Genomic DNA, 23565 nt, shown 5'->3' with positions numbered 1-23565 from the left:
CTGGAAGGCCTTTGCGGTACAGGGGGTCCCCTGTATATATTGGGGTTACATTATTGAAAAGGACAATGGATAGCAAAATGACACATACTGGGGAATTTTTCCCTATAAGAAATAATGGAATGGGGGGGGGGGGGAGAAATGCGTTCACAACTTCACCACACTCACCTGTGGCAATGCTCTTTTTGCCTGACTAGTGTATCTTTTTACAATGACAGGTTATACAGTACATATTTTACACATAAAACATTGAATAAAATAATGTAAAACCCTACTAACACTGTTCAAACACAGAACATTTTAATACAGTACCGTAATACAGTATAAAACAGTGTCAATTATGCTAAACTTAGGTAGGGGTGGTGGCTGGATTTTGGGCTGGCTTTTCTGTGGCTGGATTTTTGGTTGCAGAAGTCTTAAAAAAGGATTTTATCAATGTCTGCTCTCCTGCATGAATCTTTGAATGATAGATCTCCCTCTAGCAAGCCACAACATCATTGAGAGCCCTGGAGACTTTGGCAGACTGTTTACAAAAAAAGAAAAGGAGGACTTGTGGCACCTTAGAGACTAACCAATTTATTTGAGCATAAGCTTTTATGAGCTACAGCTCACTTCATCGGATGCATTCAGTGGAATTCCCTGAACGCATCCGATGAAGTGAGCTGTAGCTCACAAAAGCTTATGCTTCACTGAATGCATCTGATGAAGTGAGCTGTAGCTCACGAAAGCTTATGCTCAAATAAATTGGTTAGTCTCTAAGGTACCACAAGTACTCCTTTTCTTTTTGCAAATACAGACTAACACGGCTGCTACTCTGAAACCTGTGTTTACGAAAAGGATCACTGCTCTGTATGATTTCTGTCATCTCATCCAGCAATCCAAAGAAATAGGAGATATTCGTTGTCATTAGACTCCTGGCTTCCTGCCCTATGTTTTCGTCCTTGCTTTCTTCGGATATCCGTTGTTGATCCATCTCAATCAGTTCCTCATTTGTAAGTTGCTCAGCATGAGACTCCAACAACTCCTGTATATCATCCTCCTCCACTTCCTCAAAGCTGACATCCTTTGCCAACTTGACAATTTCTTGCTCAAGAGCAGAAATGGCATCAAATCCCACAAAGCTGTGGACAGCATCTGGCCATGCATGGCACCAAATGCCGTTCATACATTGCGAAGTGACCTCTTCCCACAACATCAATGGTTTCCACGCTTTTCAAGATGTTGTAGGACTTCCAAAACTCCTTACACTGGGCTTTCCTTCACCTGCTGTCTCCTTAATAAGCATGGAGAACATCCTCCATAGATAATAAGCCTTGAATGTGGCCAGCGGATGCAAGTACAGTACTGTACTGTTCAATAGGGGAACGAGTTTCAATTCACGTCAGTCCCAATCCGTGCAAATGATGGATATGTGGATCAGGACCAATGTAAATCAGAACATGTTTCCCAAATTGATGAGCGACAGATAGCCGAAAAAATGGATAAAGGGGAGATGTATACTGGGGACCCCCTGTATAGGAATCAATGTAGAATAAAAGTTAATTTGTGATGTGCAAGACAAATGTAGGCCCACTCTGTAATAGACGTACCTTGTGCTTTAAAAAGGCCACTTCTCAAAGCTGATGAAAACAATCCTGAGGAAAACTGAGTGGGAAGAAAAATTTAAAAACTTAAAAATTAGGGCAGTCAAGATATTAAAAAAAATTGATCGCAAGATTTAAAAAATTAATCATGATTAATTGCAGTTTTAATTGCACTGTTAAACATTAAGAAAATATGATCTATTTAAATATTGTTTCATATTTTCTATATTTTCAAATATATTTATTTCAGTTACAACACAGAATACAAAGTGTACAGTGCTCACTTTATATTATTGATTAAAATATTAGTACTGTAAAAAAGATTAACAAAAGTAACAGTATTTCAGTTCAACTCATACAAGTACTGTAGTGCAATCTCTTCATCATGAAAGTTCAACTTACAAATGTAGATTTATTATTTTTATTTTACATAACTCCCTTCAGCTGAGTGAGCCCTTGTTTGCAAGGGAGGATGGATTTTACCTCAGGGAGGAGAGGATGGTGCAGGGAGGCTGAGTTTGCCAAGCCCCTGTTCTTTACGGCAGTGTTTCTCAAACTTTTTGTGCTGGTGACCCCATTTGTACTTAAAAAAAATTGTGATCCTTTATCTTCAGCCCTAGGGGGCTCAGGGTGGGGAACTTCAGCCCTGCTGGGCGTGGGGCTCCTGGCTTCAGCCAGACTGGGGGTTCTGGGCTTCAGCCCCATTCAGGGCTTCAGCCCACTTAAGGTGCAGGGCTTGGGGCTTCAGCACCCCCTCGGAGCTCCAGGCTTCAGTCCCCTCAGGGTGCAGAGCTTGGGGCTTCAGCCCTTCTCAGCATTGGGGGCTGGGGCTTCAGCTCAAGCCTCAGCCCCCTCTGGAGCTGCGTGCTGGGGCTTTGGCTGCCCTGCCGCTGCAGAGCACTGGGCTGGGGCCTCAACCCCACTGCCACCTCCAGAGCTTCAGGCTGGGGCTTCATTTATTTGCCATCCGCAGAGCTCTAAGTTGGGGCTTCAGCTCCTCACCACGGATCCCTCCTTCTCCACACAGAGGTATGCAATTAATGCATTAAAAAAATTAACATGTTGTTAATTTTGTTTTCAGTTAATCACAGTTAACGCCTGTGATTAATTGACAGTCTGTAAGCATGTAGGCTTTCGTGGCCACCCCTCGCTGCCAATCTCTGAGGGTGGCCACACCTTTTCACTGTCATGTATCTGGAAAAACAATCTGTACAGGGGGAAATTAGCTGTCTCTAGGGCTCAAACCCTCAGGCAAGGTAGAGCAGTGATCAGTTTAGGGGTCCAAGCCCTTAGGCAGGGCAGGGCACCAAGCAGTCTAAAGCTCCAACCCTCAAGCAGGGTAGCGCAGGTAAAGGTCTAGGAGCCCAGCCTTCAAGCAGGGGTGAGCGCTCAACACAGTTTCAGGGGCTCTGGCAAAGGGTGATTGCCCCAACACAGGCCAGGGGGCTCCAGTAAGTGTTGAGCGCCCAGCAAGCGCAGGTCTCCTGTCCTAAAGGTGGGGAGTACTACCATCCCAGGGGAAGGATGGCAGAGGGACATGAGCCCACCCAACTCCACCGTGTCCCAACCCAGGGCCCAAACAGCAGCAGCGTGGTCTGCCACTGGGTCAGCGGGGAATCCACCCGCAACACACTGACTGTGTCTGAGGTGGCACCACAGCCAGACAGTAGTCTGGTTCCCGTGGGCTGCTTCCTATCCTCCCCCTCAGGTGTACCTTCCAAGGGTCGTCCTCTGCCTCCTGAAGGTACACGGCAAGTGGCAGTCCCAGCAACTCTTCAGAATCCAGTGTGTCTGGCCGTACGGGTAGGTTGGGGTCCTCCTCGGGACAGCAAAAGTCCTCTATGGGTTCCTGCATCTGCAGCAGGAAGAACACATCTGTCTCCTTTGGCAGCTACCTCTCAACTGAACTACAGGGCCATTCTTTTATACTTTCTGTTCCTGTCCCACCCCTCTGCTTCCGGCATGGAGAGCGTGGCCTTCCTGGTCCCACCCACCAGGAGGCGTCTGGCTGCCCCTCGCTGCCAATCTCCGAGGGTGGCCACACTTCTTCGCTACACAGTCCCATTAAAAATGTGAATTATCATTGGGAATTATTTAAAAATGCTTTATTAGATGTCCTTCCCCCAAAACACACAAGTCCACAATCATAAAAGGCAGCTTGTTTGGTTAAAAAAAATGGTTAAGAGGGGAGGTAAAAGAAGCTAGTTATAATTATTAATTATTATCATAGCACCTAGGAGCCCTTGTCAGGGAGTAGGACCCCATTGTTGAGGCACTGTACAATCACAGAACAAAAAGTCTCTGTCCCCAGAACTTACAGTCTAAGTATAAGATAAGAGACAACAGACGGATATAGACGGGGAGAATACCAAGAAACAATAAAACAATATTGTTCAGCATGATAGGCAGTGATCTCAGAACACCAGCAGCCTAACATGGAAAAATGAAGAAGCTGATAGCAATAAGTACAAATCAGCAGTTAGGAAATGCAGACAACTGATAAGGAAAGCTAAAGATTTCTGTGAAAACAATCTATAGCCAGGAGGCTTAACAAAAGAAGGAATTCATTAAATCTTAGCAATGGTATAGGTCTCTAATACTAAACAAGGATGATAAAATTACCAATCATGAAGAAAAGGCAAGTATTCAGTAAATGTTTCTGTTCTGTATTCAGAAAGAAGCAGGATGACATATTCATCTCTTACAGTGATAATGAAATACTATCTATCCCATCAGTAACCAAGGAGGATGGTAAAGAGCAACTATTAAAGTTGACATTTTAAAATCTGCAGGGCTGGAAAACTTGCACTGAGGAGTATTAAAATAATTGACCAAGGAGCATTCTGAGCCATTAATCCTGATTTTTAACAAATCTTGGAATACTGGGGAACTTTCAAAGGACTGGAAAAAACCTAATGTTCTGCTAACCCTTAAAAATAATAAATGGATTAGTTCAACATCAATCCTTGAGGGGGAAAATTGCAGAAAGGTTGATATGGGATGCAATCAATAAAGAACTAAAAGATGGTAGCCTAATTAATGCCAGTTAGCATAGGCTTTATGTAAAATAGGTCTTGTCAAAATACAATATCATTATTTGATTATATTACAAATTTGGTTAATACAGGTAACTGTATTGACCTAACATAGATAGACTTCTGCAAGGCATTTGACTTAGTCCCACATGACATTCTTATAAAAAATGTGCACTATATAAGATCAATATAGCCCATATTAAATGGATTAAAAACTAGTTAACTGATAGATCTCAAAAAATAATTGTAAATGGGAACTCATCATCCAATCCAGGTATTTCTAGTGTGGTCCTACAGTGATCTGTTCTTGGCCCAATGGTATTCAGTATCTTTATCAATGAATGGAAGAAAACAAAATCATTGATAAAGTTTGCAGATGACACAAAATTGTTGAAGTGGTAAATAAATCTGGGGAATACATTTACAGACCTGGATTTCTTGGTAAGATGGTTTTATTTCCATAACATGGACTTTATATCTAGAGCCAGCTGAAAATTATACAATGAAACAGAAAACTTCCATCAGAAAATACAGATTTGCAAAATCTAAACATTTCACAGAAATAAATCAATTGTCAAAATCTTTGATGAAAAGTTATCAAAATGCAGTGCTCTGATAAGATTAAAACACTTTATTTAGATAAGGTGATTTTGATATTTCTAAAACAAATTTTTTTGGAAATATCATTTAGCAGAAAATTTCAACTTTTCATTCCAATTTGGGATGAAAGGATGTTTTGAAATGTCAGAATTTCCCATTAAAAGGAAATTCCAAGTTTCAACCAGCTCTAGTTTAACATAGCCAAATGCAAGATCAGACACTTAGGAACAAAGAAAGTAGGTCACATAAGTATGGGGACTATATCCTGAAAAGCAGAGACTGTAAAAAAAACATAGGAGTCACAGTAGATAACCATTTGACCACAAGCTTCCACTGCGATGATTAGATCAGAGGAGGAATGCAATCCTTGGATATATAAACAAGGGAACATAGAATAGGATTAGGAAGATGATATCGCCTCTGTATAAAGTATGAGTGAGACCATTACTGGAATACTGTGTCCAGTTCTGGTGTCAGCACTTTAAAAAAAAGAGGTTGAAAAATTGGAAAGGTTTCAGAAGACAGCTAGCTACAAGAATGATTTAAGGTCTAGAAAGGTGGTGACTTGATCACAGTCTACAAGTACCTATATGGGGAAAAGATTTGATAGTAGATGTTCTCTTTAATATATCAGAAAAAAGCATAGCAAGAATCACTGGTTGGAAGCTGAAGCTAGACAAATTCCAATCAGCCATATGTTTTAAACAGTGAGGGTAATTAACCAACCACTGGAAAAAACTTACTTGAGAATGGGTGGATTTTCCATCATTTGCAGTCTTTAAATCAAGAGTGGATATCTTTCTAAAAGATATGATATAGCTCATATAGAATCTATGGATTTTATGCATAATTATGGAAGCTATGGAGGTTTGTTGCCTGTGTAATGCAGGAGATCAGACTAGGGGTATGTCTACACTGCAACTGGGAGCGTGCTGCCAAGCCTGGGTAGACAGATATGCACTAGCGCTGCTCAGGCTAGCATGCTAAAAATAGCAGTATGGACACTGCAGCATGGGTGTCAGCTTAGGCAGTATAGACCTACCCTAGATGATCACAGTGGCCCCTTCTGGCCTAAAAAATCTACAGATTTATGAATCTCTAGGTTACAGGATAATTAGCATTTTATTTGACACCTCTCACCCAAAGCCTGTCCAAAACTATTTGTATATAAGAGGCCTAATTTACAATTTATTTGTTTACATAATATCTTTGAACCAAAATTCTAGGGAAGAACTACAGGACACAGGAAACAAAGTAAAAAAATACATAAAACTGTAACAATGATAAACGATAAATACAAACAGATCAACAACTGGTGGTATTAAAGAGTGAAGTGACTCTGTAAAAATGTCACCATGGGGCTCTGTATTTATTGTCTTTCCAAGACTATATCTAGTTTACAAATAAATCCCCCTGCCCCATCCTGTAGAAATTTCCACAACTGCAAAACTTTACTCATATGAGTAGACCTATTATCTGTAATGGGATTAGTTGTGGGAATAAAGTTATACATGTGCTGAAGTGTTTGCAGGATTAGAGACAAAAATCTGATTTTTAAAAAACTGCCTAACCTGGAATCTCTCAGACCTGAGATCTGGAAGTCAGGCTGAGCTCTTTCCTTGTCATGAATATCATTAGCAATAAATGCCCTAATCCGCTAAGATACTTCATGCAGGTGGAGGAGGCATAGTGGGGTTCAGGGGTTGGGAGTTAGGGGTCTGTCCCAACAGAGCAACATGCAGGATCAGGGCCAAAGTTTATGCAGGCCAAATTATGCACTCAGATACATCTGTGCAGCCTCATTTCTTCTTATTGTTCTTTCAGTTACACAGGACTGGCAGGAACCTGCTGGGTCATTGAGTTGTGTCCCCTGCTATCACAGGTAACCCTACCATATAATCCCATTCATAAATGTATCAACTTCATCATAAAATTGGTTAGGTTGTTTACTCCCACTACCACCAGTGGAAGGCTGTTCCAGAATCTCACTCCTCTGATGGTTAGAAATCTAATTTCTAGCCTAAATTTATTCATGGCTAGTTTATACCCCTTTGTTCTTGTGCCACCATTATCCTATAGTTTAAATAGCTCTTCTCCCTCCCTTGTGTATTCCTCTGACATACTTATAGACAACAATCCTATCTCCACTCAGCCTTCATTTTGCTAGGCTACACAAACTAAGCTCTTAGTCTCTTATAAAATAGGCTCTCCATTCCCCCTGATCATCCCAATAGCTCTTTTCTGAATCTATTCCTGTTTGAATTCTTCTTTCTTGAATATGGGTTACCAGAATTGTACACATTCCAGAGAACATGTTACTAATGTCCTGTACAATGGGATTAATACTTCCCTATCTCTACTGGAAATATCTTGCCTGATACATCTTCAGGATTGCACTTGCTTTTATTAGGGCTACATTACACTGGTGGCTCTTAATCAGTTAAAATATCCAGTTCTTTTCCCTCCTCTCTCATATCCAACTAAACCCCCAATTTTTATATCAGGAATTCTTGTTATTTGTCCCCAGGTGCATGATCTCATCCCATTTATATTACTTAAGTCCTCTAGGTCATCTAATTCTTGCTCTATAATATTCTGAGCTTCCTCTGTATTTACGATGCCTCCCAATTATGTGTCATCAGCAAATTTCATTTGTACCCTCCTACCTTTTGTGCCAAGATCGTTAATGAAAATATTAAATAAAATCAGTCCCAAGACTGATCCTTGACACTAGTAACTTCCTTCCAGCCCAATAGTTCTCCTGTGAGCACAACCCATTGTTCTTTTTCCTTTAGCCAGTTCCTTCTCACCTTACTATTCCTGTACTAATCCCACCTTAACTAATAATTTACCTTGTGGTCCTATGTCAAACGCTCTACTGAAGTCGAGATAGATTAGATCTACTGCATTTCCCTTGTCTAAGAAATCAGTTATCTTATAAAAGAAAGATCAGGATAGTCTGGCATGATCTACTTTTGGTAGACCCATGTTTCATTTTATTCCATTTCCCATTTACTTTTATGTCTTTAATGATTCTTTCCTTCAAAATTTAGTCTAAACTCTTGCATACTATTAAAGTCAGATTAACAGGTCTGTAGTGGCCCAGATTGCTTTTTTCCCCTCCTTTTTTAAATATAGGTACTACATTTGCTTTTCTCCAGTCATAGGCTACTACCCCTAATTTGAAAGATTTATTACAAATACTTGCAATTTTATATGCCAGTTCTTTCAGTATTCTGGGAAGCAGTTACACTTGTGCAAGGCCCATAGTGAGGCTACAGGGTTGGCAGTTGGTGGGGGCGGAATCCTTTTTTCTTATAAACTGACCAATTTGACCTGGAAGTTATTGAGAGATGATAAATTTAGAGCTCTAGTAGGCAGTTTCAAATAACCTCTTTTCAGGATAGAGCCACACTTCAAGAAGAAGAAAATTGACATAGTAGATTTAGGTTATATTGATAGATTGATTAGATAAAATAAGATAGCATTAGATACATAGAAAGAGGGAGATTTGGAGATGAACTGAAAAGGAAGGTTTCAGAGTAGCAGCCGTGTTAGTCTGTATTCGCAAAAAGAAAAGGAGTACTTGTGGCACCTTAGAGACTAACAAATTTATTTGAGCATAAGCTTTCGTGAGCTACAGCTCAGGCATCCGATGAAGTGAGCTGTAGCTCACGAAAGCTTATGCTCATATAAATTTGTTAGTCTCTAAGGTGCCACAAGTACTCCTTTTCTTTTTGAAAAGGAAGGGAATCATTTTAAAAATGGGGAAAAAAAGAGTTCTAATGGTTGGAGTAGAAGAAAAAAATGATATTTAGAAATGTCAGTAGCAGAATAAATGTTGGTAAAAAGATTGGGGAAAGATGAATGAACAGATTGAACAGAAAGAAAGGGAGTAACAACATGAAGTCCTAGGAAATAGCTTGATTTAGAGTAGAATTAATGCTATGGTATTTTTTGAGTTGCTTATCAGAAAAGAGAAATTGTCCAAAGAAAACACTAAGTTTCCCAGCAGTGACGAATGGAAAGATGGGAATATAATCAATTATGAGAAAAATGGACAATAGAAAAGAGGAAAAACAATTGGTGAGGTGATAAGATTCAGAAGAAAGAAAAGGAGGACTTGTGGCATCTTAGAGACTAACAAATTTATTTGAGCATAAGCTTTCGTGAGCTAACAAATTTATTTGAGCATAAGCTTTCGTGAGCTAACAAATTTATTTGAGCATAAGCTTTCGTGAGCTACAGCTCACTTTGCTTTCATGAGCTACAGCAAAGTGAGCTGTAGCTCACGAAAGCTTATGCTCAAATAAATTTGTTAGTCTCTAAGGTGCCACAAGTACTCCTTTTTTTTTTGTGGATACAGACTAACATGGCTGCTACTCTGAAACCAAAGATTCAGAAGAGAAACTCCAGGCTGACTTGAGTTCTTTTTGTGAAAGTTAGCAATAGAGGTGGTATCCAAATTGCACTTTGATTATTTATTAATTATTAGTATTTGTTTTGCAGTAATGCCTAAAAATGCCAGTTATAGACCGGAACCCCATTGTGCTAGGCACTATACAAATACATAACAAAAAAACAAAAAAAGAGACATTCCCTGTTCCAGGAAGCTTACAGTCTAAGGCCCCAGTCCTGCAAACACTTATACATGGGCTAAACTTTACTACTGAGAGTAGCTCCATTGAAATCAATGTGCCTCCTCACAGTAGTAAAGTTAAGGACATGTATAATTGCTTGAAGGATTGGGGCCTAACTATAAGACAGAGGGATACAAACAAACGGACAGTGAGAAAACACATGCATGGAATCTTGCAACCTTAACTATAGCTCCACAAAACACAGCAGTGAGTGAAATGCAACCTCCTTAGACGGCAAGGTTGCAACCAGGTGCATAGCACAACAAAAAAGGGAAAGGGCCAGCCGCCAGGAGAATTTCAGTCGCGCACTCAGGAGCAATCTCCTATTCTTTTCTATTTAGGTTCTTATACCTCCCTCATCACTGTACTATCTCAATACCCTACAGTAGTGCATAAACATGATTATTGTCTGTCATGTGTGGTTTGTTCTCTCTCTCATCTTCTCACTAGAGGGAGAATTCTGTCTGCAGTGTAGTGTTTTCTTTTGGTTGGCTTTTACTTTTGTTTTTTAAATTTATACACTGCTATGTGTTTATATTAGAGAAGGAAAGGCTGAAGATGTGCATGACTGGAAAAGTTTGCCCACCACTGCCTTGGATGCTAAATTTAGGAAGCTGCAAACAATGAGACAACAGAGGACTGTGAGGTGTGGGGAGTAGGAGGGAGAACTTGATGGGATGCAGGAGGAGACTCAGTTGGGACGGTAAAGCAGGGTGCAAGAGGAGACTGGGGGAGAAGGGAGTGTGAAGAGTAGGAAGAATGGGCTGCAGAAGGAAACTGGAGGGAAGAAACTGAAGTGGAACAGGGAGGCCGTGCAGGGGGATGTGGGAGTACAGGAGGAGGCTGAAGGAGTGAAGGGGAATGAATGCACAAGAAAAGGTTGTTGGAGGATAGGAGGTTAGGAAGATTCAGTGGAATGTGAAGGAGCAAGAGGAAACTTAGGGAATACACTTTAAGGCTGAAGATCTAGAAATCTGGAGATTTTGTACTAATGATTTACTCGTGTAATTTGCATATATCATGAGTAATTCATCCTCCTTTCCCTTTAAAATGTACTTAGTGGTTTGAATGGCTGTTGCCATCCCCATCCCCATCCCCCCTTCTAACCTTGCAGCTCCTGCTCCCGGATAAAATAAGCAACTTTGACTGCACCCCAGGAACTTGTATGGGGATTTATACATTTTTGTTTGTTTTAGATGAATCGTGTTCAGGGATTGAGGATGTCCTGTCTCGGTCCTAATTAGCTCAGTTTTAAGTAGGAATTTGACAAGCTTCTCAGATTTGGAATTTGATCCCAGTTGTCCAGCTGAGAAGCCTAGCAGGAAATGGAATAGGGAGGTGGCACCCTCACGGATGCCCTCTATCAGGAGGGGTGACCCAGGAGACAGTGTTGGCTGCACGTGTGCTCTTAGTAAAAGTGCGGAAGCATCTTTAGGGCCATATTTTCAAAACCACATGTAGTTTGCAATGCTACCATGCCGAGTATTGTGGGCATCTTTCAGAGTGACTATTGAAAATAAGAAGTTATATTTACTCTGTGCCTACACAAAGTACTTGACTTTTAAAAGCTCAGGAGCCCAGTGCTGCACAAACAAATGTCATGCAAATCATGTATTTCTGTGCTCAAACCACCAATGAGATATCTAGTTGACTACATGTTCAAATATTCAGTTAATTAGTTAATGTCTGTATTGTGAACAGACACTTAGCACTCATAGCATTCTGTATTATTCACAAATCTCACTAATTGCATGTGAATATTAGATGTAATGTGGTATATGCACTTTTGTATGTGGTCTAGGGCTTTTGAGTTTTAAAAATCAGGCATTTTATGTCTATTTAGAACAAAAAGGACCTCATTCTTTTTGAGGTCTTGTCTGAAAGAAACACATAATAAACTGCATGGTACGCAATTAAGCTCTCTTAGAAAATTTAAGGATGAGTCAACTCTAAAGGGATCTGAATCTATGGTGCCAGGGAGTCTAGATATTTAACAGCTGAACCCCAGACAGATAAATTAATCAGTTATTTTTCTCCCCCAAACACTGAAAGTAAAAGTTTTTACGTTAGATTATGGACTGTTCAGTGGAGAGACTGCATCTTTTAAGCATATTTATGGCCATAAGTATTTATTGTAGCATTAATAATACAAATTATTTTTTCCATTTGCTTTATCTTGTTTGCACATTATTCTGCTTTCTGAAACCATAATCACAGAATCATAGAATATCAGAGTTGGAAGGGACCTCAGGAGGTCATCTAGTCCAACCCCGTGCCCAGAGCAGGACCAATCCCCAACTAAATCATCCCAACCAGGGCTTTGTCAAGCCTGACCTTAAAAACTTATAAGGAAGGGGATTCCACCACCTCCCTAGGTAACGCATTCCAGTGTTTCACCACCCTCCTAGTGAAAAAGTTTTTCCTAATATCCAACCTAAATCTCCCCCACTGCAACTTGAGACCATTACTCCTTGTCCTGTCATTGGCTATCACTGAGAATAGTCTAGATCCATCCTCTTTGGATCCACCTTTCAGGTAGTTAAAAGCAGCTATCAAATCCCCCCTCATTCTTCTCTTCCGTAGACTAAACATCCCCAGTTCCCTCAGCCTCTCCTCATAAGTCATGTGTTCCAGCCCCCTAATAATTTTTGTTGCCGTTCGCTGGACTCTCTCCAATTTCTCCACATATTTCTTGTAGTGTGTGGCCCAAAACTGGACACAGTACTCCAGATGAGGCCTCACCAATGTTGAATAGAGGGGAACAATCACATCCCTCCATCTGCTGGCAATGCCCCTACTTATACACCCCAAAATGCCATTGGCCTTCTTGGCAACAAGGGCACACTGTTGACTCATATCCAGCTTCTCGTCCACTGTCACCCCTAGGTCCTTCTCTCCAGAACTGCTGCCTAGCCATTTGGTCCCTAGTCTGTAGCGGTGCATGGGATTCTTCCGTCCTAAGTGCAGGACTCTGCACTTGTCCTTGTTGAACCTCATCAGATTTCTTTTGGCCAAATCCTCCAATTTGTCTAGGTCCCTCTGTATCCTATCCCTACCCTCCAGCGTATCTACCACTCCTCCCAGTTTAGTGTCATCCGCAAACTTGCTGAGGGTGCAATCCACACCATCCTCCAGATCATTTATGAAGATATTGAACAAAACTGGCCCCAGGACCGACCCTTGGGCCACCCCACTTGATACCGGCTGCCAACTAGACATGGAGCCATTGATCACTACCCGTTGAGCCCAACAATCTAGCCAGCTTTCTACCCACCTTATAGTGCATTCATCCAGCCCATACTTCCTTAACTTGCTGACAAGAATACTGTGGGAGACCGTATCAAAAGCTTTGCTAAAGTCAAGGAATAATGCGTCCACTGCTTTCCCTTCATCCACAGAACCAGTAATCTCATCATAGAAGGCAATTAGATTAGTCAGGCATAACTTTCCCTTGGTGAATCCATGCTGACCATTCCTGATCACTTTCCTCTCCTCTAAGTGCTTCAGAATTGATTCCTTGAGGACCTGCTCCATGATTTTTCCGGGGACTGAGGTGAGGCTGACTGGCCTGTAGTTCCCAGAATCCTCCTTCTTCCCTTTTTTAAAGATTGGCACTACATTAGCCTTTTTCCAGTCGTCCAGGACTTCCCCCGATTGCCATGAGTTTTCAAAGATAATGGCCAATGGCTCTGCAATCACATCCGGCCAATTCCTTTAGCACTCTTGGATGCAACGTATCTGGCCCCATGGACTTGTGCACGTCCAGCTTTTCTAAATAGTCCCGAACCACTTCTTTCTTCACAGAGGGCTGGCCACCTCCTCCCCATGCTGTGCTGCCCAGTGCAGTAGTCTGGGAGCTGACCTTCTTCGTGAAGACAGAGGCAAAAAAAGCATTTAGTACATTAGCTTTTTCCACATCCTCTGTCACTAGGTTGCCTCCCTCATTCAGTAAGGGGCCCACACATTCCTTGGCTTTCTTCTTGTTGCCAACATACCTGAAGAAACCCTTCTTGTTACTCTTAACATCTCTCGCTAGCGGCAGCTCCAGGTGTGATTTAGCCTTCCTGATTTCATTCCTACACACCCGAGCAATATTTTTATACTCATCCCTGGTCATTTGTCCAATCTTTCACTTCTTGTAAGCCTCTTTTTTGTGTTTAAGATCAGCAAGGATTTCACTGTTAAGCCAAGCTGGTCGCCTGACATATTTACTATTCTTTCTACACATTGGGATGGTTTGTCCCTGTAACCACAATAAGGATTCTTTAAAATACAGCCAGCTCTCCTGGACTCCTTTCCCCCTCATGTTATTCTCCCAGGGGATCCTGCCCATCAGTTCCCAGAGGGAGTCAATGTCTGCTTTTCTGAAGTCCAGGGTCTGTATTCTGCTGCTTTCCCTTTCTTTCTTGTGTAAGCAGTGTCAGGATGAGCTCCACCCTCACATCTGGTGGTGAGGTGTGGCAAGTTGTGGAAAAGAACTTCAGGGACCGATCTCATTTGCATAGGCACACCCACCACGCCTAGAATGAGACCATAGCTGCCCAAATGGTCACTTTGGCTGCTGTGGGATCCCCAGTGTCTCTGTTATTGGGGCAGGAAGAATAAATTGTTATTACCCTGATTATGGGAACTATGCTTGGAACTGTACGTGGCCTTTTGTTACGATGGAGGGATTCACCATCATCTAAGTAGCACTTGCTAGGCAAGGGTCATGGGTTCCAAAACTGTGTGAATGGAGAGAGGCTGGGGACAAGTATTAATACTTGGTGGCATGGGCCCCTTGGTGAGGGCCTTACATGCTGATTGCACTTTCTTCACTGTGGAATATCAGAGCTAATTTTGATTTCATTAGAAGTCTAGTTATAGGCTGCTGAGCTCACTTTGGGCTGACAGTGCACCAGCACTGGGGCTCCCCTACTATAAGCTGAATTCACCTAAGAGCTGAAATCACTGAGTGTTGTGTTAAGTAGTGGGGGAGCCTGAAGATATATTGTGGAGCAGTTCGATGCGGCGCAGTGTGTGGATGGTGTTAGGGGGCTTATTCCTTCACCCACTTACTTCCCTGGTCCTTCTCGCATGAACAGAGAGCAACAATACCTGAAGTCCAAAGGTGCAAACAATTCGATGTTTATTGGGGTGAACTTCCAGCAAGCATGATTCCAGTTTCCTTCCTTAGTATCCTCCTTCCCAGCTCTGACACCACAAAGCCTTACACCTGTGTCCCTGTTCCCATTCCTGCCCTTAGCCAAACATGATTCCAACTTCCTTACTCCCATTCCCTGTTCCCATTTCCCCCTTTAGCAAAACATGATTCCAATTTTCTTACCCCCATTCCCTGTTCCCATCTCCCCCTTTAGCAAAACATGATTCCAATTTTCTTACCCCCATTCCCTGTTCCCATCTCCCCCTTTAGCAAAACATGATTCCAATTTTCTTACCCCCATTCCCTGTTCCCATCTCCCCCTTTAGCAAAACATGATTCCAATTTTCTTACCCCCATTCCCTGTTCCCATCTCACACACCCACATGCCCACCCACACCCCGTCACTTCCTCATTGACTACAGATTATATAGTAAAACTTGAGTTCTGCTTAGCTATACCTTAACCAATCATTTTCCTGAAATTTAACTAACCAATCCTAACATATTGTAACATGATTATGTAACCAATTATATCCCACCACCTCAATTAGTTTACACCCAGCAAAATTAATTATACAGCAGACAGGAACAATCACAGAACCAGACAGAGATTATACAGACAAACAACAGCAAAGTGGGAACTATAATGACAAAACAATACAGAAGTGAGGATTTCACATCCCAGCTATTGATAAGTGAGTTCTTGCCAGACAGGATGCTATCAAACTAAGTTTCCTTTTACATTTTCTAGGCACTTCCCTTTCTCTGGAGGTGATAGGAATACAATCCTGTCCTGATAGTGCCTAACAGCCCAATAGCACCTTATTTCAATGTGACTAGTTTGGAATGTGAGGATGTGACCGTTCGCTTCCCAGCTTATGGCTGCCTCTGCTGCTTAGCCAAAGGCCTTAGCCTAAGAACAGGGCCTCAGACTGTCACAGTAAGAGAAGGCCCTTACACCAGCAGACGGTGATTTTGATTCTTTCTTTTATACCTCTATCACTAGCCAAGTGATAAGAATACACCTAAATTCTTAGAGTACAGGCCTTTGCAGACAGCCCTGAATCTCTATATCCTAACACTCCACCCCTTTTTTTTTCTTTTTCTTTTGGGATCCTCCTGCCCAGGTATCCCTGGAAAAGCATAGGACATATGGCGACACATTTCCTGATAGGGCCAGGCATCAAGGTGGAAGGTGTCGATATTCCATTTGTCCCACTGCCCCTTGTGTAGTATAGTGCCCTGCACCTTCTCTCATACGGGCATACCACACCTATTCCAATTAGTGTTCCAGACTTCCCATTAGAGTGGGCCTGAGAAGGTTGGGTCCGGGTTGTCTAGTACACTGCAGGGTTTGGAGGGCTTATTACATTCCTAATAGGTTATCTCCCTATGCAACGTAACACAAGTACAGTTAACAATACAAAATCCACAGCAACACCGAGTCCTGACCACTGCAGTATGGTCCAACATCCGAGACACCCCCAAAATACTGCCTCTCCTCCTTCGATGGGGTCACGATCTTGTGTCCAGTTGCTGGCAGTTGCAACAAGCTGCTCCTTCAAGTTTTGTATGCTTTTGTCCATATCACAAGTCCATTGAATGTTCACAGAGAAATGGGATATTGTCCAAACCAGCTTGACCACTTGGTATGGAATCAGGCAGTAAGCCCTGGCTTATTCACAGCAATAAGATTCACAGATCCATTTGTGCACCAAAGTCCATATAGCAGCATGTAGATGGGTATAGTTTGGTTATGGGCTGGTGTAATTGTGCCCCCAGTAATATGTACATTCCCAGCAAAACACCTTATACACAGTACACCCAATTGTCCACCCCTTGCATAGGCCATTGATCCTGCTCCTCTATAGTCATAGGAGAGGGGCACATCCAAACATCTTCTATTGATTTACACTATTTTACACACACCTCCATTAACTCCCAGTGAGCTCCTCCCCTTTTCATTATTTCCATAGGGCTTGTGGGGGCCACCTTAGTTGCCATTCCATTTCCAGGTACCACGGTAGCTATTACACAGGTGCTGGCCTCCTAGTTGAGAATTTGCATTCCCATACACATCTTCCCCCCCCCAAGGCCAGCCTTTGGAAGCCACCCCCCACCCACATCATGAGGTTTTCTGTTCATTAAAACACAACAATGCTAGCAACAAGACAAACACCACAGACAAACAACACAAAACATAGATCCATGGTATTCTGGGTTATTTTTCCCGCTGGCGCCAGCTTGCTTGTAGAGTGTCTGAAAAACAAAAGAAACAATTTCCTTCCCCATGGTGGGGACAGATTATTGCTTAATAATAACACCACTTTCTTTTACAAATGTCCTTGCTACTTGGAGGAAAAAGAGAAGAATTACCTCCAGACTGTCCTTATTTTGTTCTATAGTCAGGCTAGTGAATTACCCCACTCACTGGTCATTTATGAAATTCATGAGATGGTGTACCTCAGTTTCCCCTCTTGTACAACAGACCAAGTTTGCAATAGTTTCTCTGCTGTACCAAGCTTTAAGTTTATTCTCAGGTAATAGCTGAGACACAGCTTCAGATTTTAGCACTGTACACACACACACACACACACACCCCTTAAGGTTAACCTGTCCCCCTTATTTTCAGGCTTGATTTGTTTTTTTCACCTCCCTTTCCTGAAGGGCCATAATCTGAGTCTTCTAGTAGCTTGTTTGCTGACTGGATGTATTCATTATTTGCAGCTCCTTTGTGCCCATCAGCTAGGTAATTTGCATTTACACACAGAGGCTTACTAGCTTGCTTTTGGATCCAAAGCTGTTAGCAGCTCAGACACTGTCTTAAAAGGGAAGCATTTTACTTCCACCAGAGTTCTGATTACTTTCCACTTTCATCTCCTGCTCCAAAACACAGCGATCTGAAAAAGAAAGCACAACCTATTGTGGCTCCTTTTGGAGCCCTATTAGGATTTTAATGAAGTACCATGTTTTATTTGCATTTCTTTTACTCCTTTTCCAATATACACTGCACATGTCCTGGGAAAATGCAAATTCCTTCCATATAGTTTAACCTCCATAACATCATATTAGCCAAATTAACTTTACACAAGGTATAACTGCCTCCCCCATGCCTACAGAGTTTTCATGCAGAACCCACCAAAGCAATAATCTGATCCCCCAGAGCCATCCCAAGGTTCAGTGTTCCCATCATTCCTCCCCTTTTCCTTTTCTTTTACCTGTGCACACATACACACAAAATTCTGTTTTGCCTAACATCCCTTGCACTGTAATTACTCTTTTTACATAACTGTACCCCGATTACACTTCCATCTTGTACAACTAGACACAACTAGGGGCAGCCAAGTTAAGTTCCAAAAGAAACCTCTTCCATCCTTTAGTGATTTTGATTACATTACCCAATAGTCAAATAATTTTGCTCCGATTCTCTCTCTGCCTGCTGCCTGCAGCAGTCCCTTATAGACCATTTCTGTGAGAAAAGGGCCCATTTTCCCTCAGAATAGCTATAAAGGCTTCTGGGGACAGAAGCGTAGTGGTGGTAGTAGCCACTCTACCTGACCCCCTTGGATAATTTAATTACCAAGCTTCCATTCAATGTGACTGCACAGAGTTGCACATACAGTTACATGTATATAACTGGGTTTTATCATTAAACAAAAACTTCCTTCTTGACATCTCACATACGTATCCAAAGTACCCTCCATTAAAACTTCAGAAAAACAAAAGAGTGTGGAAAGGCAGGTTACACTTTGAAACTTTTTTTTTTTTTCCTCCACTCCCCCAGGACCAAGTCTCAGATCCAGTCTCTAAAGGTGGTCTGTTAACTCTGCTTTTGACCTTAAACCCTTTGTGCCAAATCATCTTCCACTATCCCTAACTAATTTACAACCCTTCAGCAGCCCTTGCTGAAGCAGCACCAAACTTGAAAGATTACTGGCAGCTTCCCATAATGCTGCCCTTACTTCAAACCTCTCAAGCAGACTGAAGTGCCTCTTTTCCCTGGGAGGCATTCAGTCCCCATGGGCAGGGACCTTCTTCCCCTACCCATATACCAAGGAGGGTGGGCTCCTCAGCCACCCCCATACCTCTGGGTCCCCTAACACTTCCTCCATTTCCTTTTTAATCTTATCCCAGGTTGACCCCTGTACCTGGTATGGGCCCTGGTCCTCCCTTATCCATTTATCCAAAAAATCCTTTACCCTGGCTTGCCAGAACCCGCAACTACCATCACGAGAGTTCGCGATACCCCCTCCAAGCAGCTGCGCGGACTGTTGGGGAGGGGGACTTACAGGCTGCCACTCACCTATCCAATGCGATGCATCCGAGTCACGGCACCAAGATGTTAGGGGGCTTATTCCTTCACCCACTTACTTCCCTGGTCCTTCTCGCATGAACAGAGAGCAACAATACCCGAAGTCCAAAGGTGCAAACAATTGGATGTTTATTGGGGTGAACTTCCAGCAAGCATGATTCCAGTTTCCTTCCTTAGTATCCTCCTTCCCAGCTCTGACACCACAAAGCCTTACAACTGTGTCCCTGTTCCCATTCCTGCCCTTAGCCAAACATGATTCCAACTTCCTTACTCCCATTCCCTGTTCCCATTTCCCCCTTTAGCAAAACATGATTCCAATTTTCTTACCCCCATTCCCTGTTCCCATCTCCCCTTTTAGCAAAACATGATTCCAATTTTCTTACCCCCATTCCCTGTTCCCATCTCCCCCTTTAGCAAAACATGATTCCAATTTTCTTACCCCCATTCCCTGTTCCCATCTCACACACCCACATGCCCACCCCCACCCACACCCCGTCACTTCCTCATTGACTACAGATTATATAGTAAAACTTGAGTTCTGCTTAGCTATACCTTAACCAATCATTTTCCTGAAATTTAACTAACCAATCCTAACATATTGTAACATGATTATGTAACCAATTATATCCCACCACCTCAATTAGTTTACACCCAGCAAAATTAATTATACAGCAGACAGGAACAATCACAGAACCAGACAGAGATTATACAGACAAACAACAGCAAAGTGGGAACTATAATGACAAAACAATACAGAAGTGAGGATTTCACATCCCAGCTATTGATAAGTGAGTTCTTGCCAGACAGGATGCTATCAAACTAAGTTTCCTTTTACATTTTCTAGGCACTTCCCTTTCTCTGGAGGTGATAGGAATACAATCCTGTCCTGATAGTGCCTAACAGCCCAATAGCACCTTATTTCAATGTGACTAGTTTGGAATGTGAGGATGTGACCGTTCGCTTCCCAGCTTATGGCTGCCTCTGCTGCTTAGCCAAAGGCCTTAGCCTAAGAACAGGGCCTCAGACTGTCACAGTAAGAGAAGGCCCTTACACCAGCAGACGGTGATTTTGATTCTTTCTTTTATACCTCTATCACTAGCCAAGTGATAAGAATACACCTAAATTCTTAGAGTACAGGCCTTTGCAGACAGCCCTGAATCTCTATATCCTAACACAAGCTGAATTCACCTAAGAGCTGAAATCACTGAGTGTTGTGTTAAGTAGTGGGGGAGCCTGAAGATATATTGTGGAGCAGTTCGATGCGGCGCAGTGTGTGGATGGCAGGAGCTGCTTGTGGGCCGTGGAGCTGAGTGAAGGAGTTCATGGGGTGGCTGGCGGAGCGGAGCGGAGCTGAGCGAAGGAGTTCGTGGGTCGGCTGGCAGAGCGGAGCGCAGCTGAGCGAAGGAGTTCGTGGGGTGGCTGGCGGAGCGGAGCGCAGCTGAGCGAAGGAGTTTGTGGGGCGGCTGGCGGAGTGGAGCGCCACTATGGAGCTATGGGGCGGTCAGCTTCAGATCACGTAAGGCGCCTCTTACCCCTGTCCCATTTCCACCCAGGTTGGGGGGTAAAGCTCCGCAGATAAACTTTCGAACTCTGGGGCTGCCCTGACCAGGGACAGAGACTTTTGGGGCATTGGACTTTTGGGACTTTGGGTGATTTGGGGTTGCTGGACTCAAGAACCAAAGGGAAAAGGGCATGCCCCAATTTGCCTGGGGTGGGTTTTTTTTGCTCATGGGTTGTGTTATGAATCCTGTTGGTGGTGTTTCCCCAACATAATGCCACATTGTTTCTCTCTGTTATTAAAAGACTTTTGCTACACTCAGACTATGTGCTTGTGAGAGGGGAAGTATTGCCTCTTGGAGGCGCCCAGCGTTTTTTTCTCATATTCAATATATCCATTGAATACTATACAGAATATTCCTTAACCCCCTCCCCCCCTAAAATTACTATATTAGCTCAAAACATGGCTACTGTAAACTACAGCATTTTGGACCATTTGTGTAGAGACATCAGTGTGTGTTTTTAAAACTTCACTGAAAATCCTTTCAATATACTTTAAGGATTTGCGCTAATCTGGGAAATCAGTAAACTCACATCTTGACTACAAGGAGCTGGACTTAGCCAGCAGACCCAGAAATATATATATTTAGATTCTGTAGGATTTTCCTGATTACTAAGCAGAAATTACAATTATAAATTGGTATGAAAAATATTCACCTATAAAGGTTAGCTTTTAGAACACTATTAATGCAAAACTCACATTAAAAAAAACCCCTTACTTCTGTTACTAATCACACCTTGAAATTAGGGCTGTCAAGCGATTAAAAAAATTTAATCATGGCACTGTTAAACAATAATAGAATACCATTTATTTAAATATTTTGGGTGTTTTCTACATTTTCAAATATATTGATTTCAGTTACTACACAGAATACAAAGTGTACAGTGCTCACTTTATATTATTTTTATTACAAATATTTGCACTGTAAAAAACAGTAAAATTTGCACTGTAAAAACAAATAGTATTTTTCAATTCACCTAAGTACTGCAGTGAAATCTCTTTATCATGAAAGTTGAACTTACAAATGTAGAATTATGTACAAAAAAATGACTGCACTCAAAAATAAAACAATGTAAAACTTTAGAGCCTACAAGTCCACTCAGTCCTATTTCTTGTTCAGCCAATCGCTCAAACAAGTTGCTTACATTTGCAGGAGATAATGCTGCCCGCTTCTTGTTCACAATGTCACCTGAAAGTGAGGACAGGTGTTCGCATGGCACTGTTGCAGCTGCTATTGCAAGATATTTACATGCCAGATGCGCTGAAGATTCATATATCCCTTCATGTTTCATCCACCATTCTAGAGAACATGCGCCCATGCATCCGGGAGAACAGCAAAATAAAGACAATGGATTTCAAGAAGGCAGACTTTAGTAAATTCAGAGAGTTGGTAGGTAAGATCCCATGGGAAGCAAGTCTAAGGAGAAAAACAATTGAAGACAGTTGGCAGTTTTTCAAAGAGACATTATTAAGGGCACAAGAGTAAACTATCCCACTGTTGTAGGAAAGATAGGAAATATGGCAAGAGACCACCCTGGCTTAACCAGGAGATCTTCAATGAGCTAAAAATCAAAAAAGTCCTACAAAAAGTGGCAACTAGGTGAAATTACAAAGGATGAATATAAACAAATAACACAAGTATCATCATCATCATCATATTCCCATTACGCCTCTGGCGTTTAGGGCAGCGATGAAGCTCCTCCACTCCTATCTGTTTCTGGCAAGTCTTTCAATGGTTCCCCAGCTGGGAATACAAGTATGTAGGCACAAAATTAGAAAGGCCAAGGCACAAAACAAGATCAAACTAGCTAGAGACATAAAGGGAAACAAGAAAACATTCTACAAATATATTAGAAGCAAGAGGAAGACCAAGGACAGGTAGGACCATTATTCAATGTTCTTAAACCTTGGGTTGAGTGCTCTAGCTATCTTTAGAAATCTCACATTAGTACTTTCTTTGTGTTTTGTCAGATCTACAGTGAAAGTGTTCTTAAAATGAACATTTGCCGCGTCATCATCCGAGACTGCTATTACATGAAATATATCGCAGAATGCGGGTAAATCAGAGCCAGAGACATACAATTCTCTCCCAAGTTGTTCAGTCACAAGTTTAATTAATGCATTATTTTTTAATGAGCATCATCAGCATGGAAGCGTGTCCTCTGGACTGATGTCCAAAGCATGAAGGGGCATACGAATGTTTAGCATATCTGGCACATACCTTGCAATGCCAGCTACAAAAATCCCATGCGAATGCCTGTTCTCAGTTTCAGGTGACATTGTAAATAAGTAGAGGGCAGCATTATCTCTCATAAATTTAAACAAACTTGTTTGTCTTAGTGATTGACTGAAGAAGAAGTAGGACTGAGTGGACTTGTAGACGCTAAAGTTTTACATTGTTTTGTTTTTGAGTGCAGTTATGTAACAAAAATAGCTACATTTATAAGTTGCATTTTCACAATAGAAAGACTGTACGACAGTACTTGTATGAAGTGAACTAAAAATACTATTTTATCTTTTTACAGTGCAAATACTTGTAATAAAAAATAATAGTATAAAGTGAGCACTGTAATCTTTGTATTCTGTGTTGTAATTGAAATCAATATATTTTAAAATGTAGAAAAACATCCACAAATATTTAATACATTTCAATTGGTATTCTATTATTTAACAGCATGATTAAAACTGCGATTAATCA

Source organism: Lepidochelys kempii, chromosome 1 (assembly GCF_965140265.1).
Source record: "Lepidochelys kempii isolate rLepKem1 chromosome 1, rLepKem1.hap2, whole genome shotgun sequence".
Classification (NCBI taxonomy): Eukaryota; Metazoa; Chordata; order Testudines; family Cheloniidae; genus Lepidochelys; species Lepidochelys kempii.
This window is presented reverse-complemented; position numbering follows the sequence as displayed.